Source organism: Oryzias latipes, chromosome 16 (genome assembly GCF_002234675.1).
Source record: "Oryzias latipes chromosome 16, ASM223467v1".
Taxonomy (NCBI): domain Eukaryota; kingdom Metazoa; phylum Chordata; class Actinopteri; order Beloniformes; family Adrianichthyidae; genus Oryzias; species Oryzias latipes.
In genome coordinates this window covers 12,428,667-12,435,877 of record NC_019874.2, presented here as the reverse complement: position 1 = coordinate 12,435,877, position 7,211 = coordinate 12,428,667, and the positions used below count along the sequence as shown (strand labels likewise).

Genomic DNA, 7,211 nt, shown 5'->3' with positions numbered 1-7,211 from the left:
TTGTTTTTGTAAATTCTATGAAAGGTTATGGAAAACCATTGCTAAAAAAACTCTATGCACCCTGGTTTTATCTTCTCCTGTTTATATTCTCTTCTCTGCAGATTAGATTAGATTTAAAATAGATTAATTATTCACTCTAAAAAATGATTCACTAACAGCACTATTTATTCCACATAAATATACCTAAACTATGGCCTTTTTAAGCCGGAAAAAGTAAGGTACCCTTGTACCCTATTTGAATTCTTTGTAGAACACTTAAGGAACTTTGTAAAAACTGCATACTTTGCCAGTAAAAACCTTTTTCTTTTCTTTGCTTGCGTCAGCGGAGGAACGTCTCGCTGACATCTTTGTGAAGAGCTTTAGCACAGTAGTATAGCGCGATGGGAAACGAGGCATTACGGGAGGAATGCAAACGGAATTGTATTAATACTCAGGTGTACGGCGTAAGTTATACAAATGCTAAAGGTGAGTTCAGTTTTCGGCTTTTAATTCCACCTTTATCTTTGTTCTTCACCAGACTGCCTCTCAGCTTCCAGTCTGTCACAGTGAAGGGGCATAATGGGCCTGAGAAGATCAACCCATCTAAAGAGGGATTTGGAACCTTTCACCCCCCGGAGGAATCCAGGATGAGGGAAGCATAAATGTGCACAAGTGCACATTTTCAAGAGGTGTTAATACCACCTGCTTTTGTCTGGAACATGTCAGCAAAGCACAGAAGGAAAGAATAGATTTTGTAATCTAAAACTCTAATATAAATATACAGCAAATTTACTTATACAGAATCCAGACTCAACGGTTTCTAAAGGAGCTTCTTATTAAATTACTTTAAACAAGCGTTTTATTGAGTATTTTGTCAGTCAGATGGGTCATAAAAAACTCCTTCACAACAGAATAGCCTCCTACTCTTTTTCAGTGCAGGAAAATCCATAAATCCTATAGTGAGGCCAAGAGCTTCAGAGCCTTGAAAACATTACTAAAATCAGATTTTAACTCTGAACCTACATGTGGAATGATGTTATGTTATGACGGATTGATCAATGTGTGCACTTGAAATAATTAGCAATGATTTTGGTGTGCACTGGTGTGTGTCTGTACATTGTATATGGCAAGAACTATAAGCCACATAGTTTGAAGAGGACTAAATATATTTGTATAGTAGGAAAGCTGACTTTATTCAGAAGGTGGTTCCTCTATAATAGTTGGTTTAAGCAAAGAATGCATGGCAGAACATAACATGAGCTCCATATATACACTATTTCTTCGTTTTTGAAACAAGCTCACAAAACTACTATAAAGTATTGAGGCCGCTGTGGTAACCGGATGTTCTCGGGTTGCCGGATGTTCTCGGGGTCCTTCGGGGTCCTTCCAATGAGTTATATCACTAGAGGAGACATCACGTGGTTCATCATGGGAGGAGAGCACCGCCATCTTGGTGAGGTCAAGTTTTGAAGACCAAACCACTTTTTATAAAATTTAATAAAGAGCTCTGTTTTTACTTTCAATCACTTCATTATATGAAAAAGAAGAATGGCTTGAAATTGCTTAGTTTTGTTCAGAAATACAAACTTCACCAGTACCCCTAACTTAACTAGTATTAGACTATTTAGATTTTTTCTATGTTCCTGTATTTTATTTTACTTATGTTTTTATTTATTTGTGTGTTATGTTCATTGTTTCTTTTTTTCCCCTCTATTCTTTATTTTCTATGTTAATATGTTATGTTTGGCAATGGTGACTGATCTTCGAAGCAATATTCATTACATTGTTATTGTTCGTTGTTAACGTTAATGTCATTGTTAATGTATGATACCGCAATTGTCAATAAAGTTTTTTAAAAGACTTAGTGACGTTAACTCATTGGTCGTGGCAACTTACGGCCAATCAAATAGTGTGACGTCATCATTGGTCGAAGGACCCCGAAGGACCCCGAGAACATCCGGCAACCCGAGAACATCCGGTACCCACACCGCCATTAAAATTGTTTTGAAATTTTTAGCATAATGTTTTAAAAGTGTGAACCAAATTACCAAAAGGTTGTTGAATGATGAGAAAGTTGATTTTTTTTTACAAGAAATATGTTGTGCAATTACAAGAAAAAGTCTTAATTTAACAAGAATAGAGTGGAAAAATCATGAGAAAAAGTCAAAATTTAAAGGAATACAATTGTAGAATTATGAGTAAAAAAAGTCAGCTAAAGTCATAATTTTCTGTCTTTCTCTATGCAGCCATTGAAGTCAACATTGACCTACTGTAAGAACAATAATTTTAAAAAGAATTTGCTGGACACTGGACCTCTTCAGAAGAAGATTCTTGACCCACAAGGAGTTGATTTCCGGAGGGCGCAATGTTTTCATCAGCACTATGGTTGCATAGGTCCAAATGCATTATGGCACATGGATTCTCATGATGCACTAAAGCGTTATGGCTGATTTAATGAATTTAGTCGGCATATAATGTAAATGGAGGCTTACACAATGAACTTTACTTTCAAATAGCATGGATTTTTCTTTTGACTTATTTTCTCATAATTTTATGTCTATTCAATTAAAATGTTTTTGTTTAATTCAGAATTATACGACTTTATTCTGGTAAATTTCAAACTTTTTTTCTACACGTTTATTCTCATATATTGAAAAAAATTTCTCTCTCATGGTGGCCGTAATACTCCATCGTACAAAAGTATTGACTCTTCACGCGTTCCTACTTCACATGAAGATAAAAAACGTACCATGTACTCAATAATGTACCAAAACTTTGTTGTGCTTTTACTGACAAAGTAATTTCCCAATCTACAAAACCCTTAGTAGTCCCCAGCATCCACACAGGGTGTGTTTTTTTTTATTTATTTGCCTTTTTGATTAAAGCTGGAGAGGATGACACTGACAATCGTTAATTACTACATACTAATTACCAGAAGCTCCTTTCATGTTCCGCTCAAAGATGTCAAAGAATGAACTCCCTTGTCATTTGCTTGGATTTTCCGAGGCAAAGGACAAACAAACACTAATAAGGTCTGTTCCTCTCAAAGAAAAGTCACCATGTAAACACATCCCACAGATCCTGATGAGGTGTACAAGCCATTTGGTAATATTTAGCTCTATGTGTATATCAAAGAAATATGCCTAATTAAGATGTTGTTTATTCTCAGTCCTCGTGCTTTCATCACTTTCAGCATGGCTCTAAATGAGACAGTGAAAAGTGCCCATGTCTGAGACTAAATCAAATCATTTGCAACATCTCATGATGTTATTGATAACATCGCCAATGCTGGGTGACCATGAACGGTGCACATCCCTGTGTCTGTTGCAATAAACCGGGAAAATGTATTTGTGGGATGAGGCCTGATTTGTTGGCTGCATTTGCCGACTAGCCAAAGGCAACAAAGCAACATAAGCAGAGATTGTAATGCTGTTTACCGAGACTCAATCGAATAAGAAAATGACAAACCACACTGTCCGATTCAAGAAATGATGCGGAGCATGACTGTAAAAATTGCCTTGATTGTTCATTGGACTTTTTTTTCTTTCTTTTAGTCATGATCATTGAATTTATTTATTGTTTTAACATAACTGGATGCACTGGATAACCTTTGCCCCAAAGCCTTTTTAAATTTTGTTGGTAATTTAAAGAAGACAAAAAAATAAAAGAATGTGGTAAACATATCAGCAAAAGTGGCAGGAATACAGTGTTACATGAGCGTGAAAATGATCAACAAATTGTCTGCCTCATCATTTCTCTGTTCCTCCCAGTTGAAGTTGATACATTAGTCATTTAGCTTTGAGCATTGTGAAAACATCTTGTGTGTTTGAAAAGGTAACTGGGTTATGACATACAATGAGAAGAACATGAGATTTAGCCCCAGCACTAACATGGTATCAACCAAGCTTTGGTAAGAGCAACAATAGCGGGGCCTCCACAATATCAAATTTTAGAATCAAGGGTTTATGAGCAAAGCTTTTCGCTGGACAAGAGGACCTCGGGGCCTTATAGCCTGAAGAAAGGCAATTACTTGTGTAGGTATTATTGTGTGATGGATCCTATTTGTTGGTGACCTGAAAAACATGGAGTACAATATAACATGTCTGCGAAAGCTAGTGGATATACAAGCAAAGCCGTGCCTTTCTGTGAATTTTATGTAATCTCAGCACAGATTGTTGAAAAATGAAGAGGGAGAAGCAAAAAGCAGATGGCCTAAAAAGCGAAGGGGGACGTAGATTTTTCAGGTTGACTTTGTTACCTGCAGCTGGTAAGGGGGAATTCCCCAAGCATGACATAAAAAATAGTAATGACTTCCAAATCAGAGGTGCCAACTCATTGATTAAAAACGGTTGTTTTGACCATTTTCCACAACAGTGTGCACCAAAATGAAAATATCTTTATTTGTAAGTATAGAAATAACATTAATAATCATTTATCCCACTTTTATAAATTAGAAATATGGCACAAAGGAGAATATTGTGTAAGTACTTTAATTTTAATAGACCTTTTGTGACTTTAATTAGAACTATCATTGTGCATACTTAATTAATCAAAGGCTACAATATTAACGCGCCCCAATATGTATGCTCTGCAATATGGAGACATCAAATGATGAAAAGAATCCGAGCAGCCACATTTCTTTTATAATATTTCAGGGGGTTCAAGGTGGAGACGTGGAGCAGATGGAGGTGATGAGAAAGCCGAGCATCGGCTGAAACAAACGAGAGACATCTTGCCAAAGAGCTGCTGCCACTTTTCAACACATTGGATCAGGCGAGACAAGGGCAGCCCCACAGGGGGGCCTAATGCACGCTCCTCTCTTGAACCTTTCATTTCTTTCTAAGAGCCGCTTTCTGTCATGTAGATGACTGTTTATGCCACTGTAGTGCTCAGCCCAGCAGCCAGCAGCTAAAACGCACACGATGTTTTTTTTTTCTTTTGCTGAATTCTACATTACATTACGATTGTACATTACATTTTATTTTACAGCTGTGTTTTTCTAAAAATGCTAAAGTAAAGATACAACTATAAAGTGCACTTAAAAAAGCCTTAATTTTTTTTTTTTAAATGACTGGGTGCCTTATAATCCAGGGCAGTTTATATATCGATTAATCCTGGTTGTTCACTAATGCTGAAGCAATTTTGAGAGGTACATGGCACTCTGTCAAAATGTTATTCCTTTTTTTTACATGTTGCAAACAAGGTTGGGTGTTATTGTAAATATGTTAACGCAGCCAACGTGTAGTGCTGATAGATTGTGGCTAAGTCCAAATTCCCACCCTAAGTGGGACTATTTAGTGCCATGGATTTAAAAACAATTTTGGACACCATGCTAACTACTGTTTTTTTTTTCCCTTAAAGGTAAAGATAAGACATCATTGATTTCACAAAGTTAAAATCTAATTGATACCAGCGTTGACCATTTATGAGTCCACTGTGTTCTGAATATCAAAACGTTGATGGTTTATTAAAAAGAAAAAAAACTTTTTTTTTTTTGGCAAAAATTGTTCCGACCCAATGCATTGTGGTCTATATTCACCAATCTAGTGAGCTTTGATGCACACTGGATTTTCGCAGAGACTTCTGGGAAATCTTTAGGGCACTGGATTTTGGAATTTGTAGATTTGGACAGCACTCCAAAATGGTAAATGCACTATATAGTGCACTATGTAGTGAGTAGGTTGGGAGTTACCGTAGTTACAGTAAAGTTTCTTTTAGTGGTATCAATCTATTTTTTATGTGTTGCAAAGATGGCTGTGCGTTATTGTATATACACTAACACCGCTAACGTATAGCAGTGTCAGACTGTGTTTTTTTACATTTCACTAACAATGTTTGCCGTTGATTTAAACAATTTAGTAACATCTTACCAGTTACTGGTATTGTGAATACGCTAACGTGGTAAATGCTGTGAATGTGGCTAACGTGCAGCGTCACAAGCAACATAGAGTTAAAACAGTTATTAAAGTTTGACTGATGGACTGATCTCTAACTTTTCTGTTTCATTTAATATGCCTTATAGTTCAAAATGCCTCATACATGAAATATATTCAAAAAATAGACCAAATTATTGACAGTGCGCCTTATAATCTAGTATGCCCTGAAGAGCAGAAAATACACTATAATAATAGCTTGTGGTTGAGGTTTTTTTTTTTTACTTTATTTCTTTCCTTCTTTCACATTTTATTGTAATGATATTGTTTTAAAAGTATATAAAAAAATTACAACTTCAACCATTAGAAGCTGCTTTTTAATTAAACTTTTTTTGGTAAAAACCAAAATAATCTGTATTACCTTCTCTTTGCCTCACTATACTATATGTTTGGAATTTGATTTTTGTTACATTTTTTTGTTTGCATACCTGTCTGGATTTTTGAAGATAATTTTCAATAAAGTTTGATCTAAAATTTTAACTGACATTTTTAAATTACTCAAAAATAAAAATACATAGAAACTCCCACGAGTTCCTTTAAGAACGTGATACAAATAGATATTTTTTAAGCGTTTATTTATCCAAGTTATTTTTTTTCTTCCCCTCTTATGGGTAAATTAAGTACTTTTTTGTCTGAAAAATAAACCCATTTTGCATGGAAAGACCAGATATCTCTGTTTTGTGTGGTATCTGTAAGCACAAAAAGACAAACAAATCTACAAATTCCTTACATCTGTGCAAATCGAATATTTTTTCAGCTTTCTCAGTTTCTTTCAGTTTTGTTTTCGCATTAAAACCCCACTGCCTTAACCAGCAATTTATCATCTAGATCCTGTCATGAGATTTCTCGGCGAGCAGACAAGTACATTCACCCTGTCACCACCTTTTCCCTGACCAGTTGATCCGGTCTCATCCAGGGCCATCTCTGTCATTGTACACTATATGTAATATGTCCCAACAGAGCACCTGGGGAACTGGCTATGCTAACACCTGGGACACACACACACACAACACCTGGGACACTCAAAAACACACACAGAGGCTGCCGTCAGTTCTCCTGGTCCTGTAGGATAGAATAACACCCTGCGGAGTTGTTCCGATATCACCTGGGTCCCCACCCCCCACCCCCCACCACCACCACAACTCTTTCTCTCCCCTTTCCTGCACCACCCCTCTGCAACACGGTCATGTCACTGCCAATCAAGCCTTCCTGTCACCAGCACTGTGGTGTGTGTATGTAAGGCAATTGCAATGCTTCACCCCTGGAGTGGACATGGAGAGGCAGAGTGATGGAGGCTGC

At 36.6% G+C, this 7,211-nt stretch overlaps 1 long non-coding RNA gene across 1 annotated transcript; it reads left to right on the top strand.

The window, feature by feature from the left end:
* Nucleotides 1-522: 522 nt before the first annotated feature.
* On the top strand, nt 523-3,326 carry LOC110016628. Its single transcript, XR_002874982.1, has 2 exons — nt 523-668; nt 2,226-3,326. It is a non-coding gene; the product is annotated as an uncharacterized LOC110016628 (long non-coding RNA).
* The last annotated feature ends 3,885 nt before the right edge of the window (nt 3,327-7,211 follow it).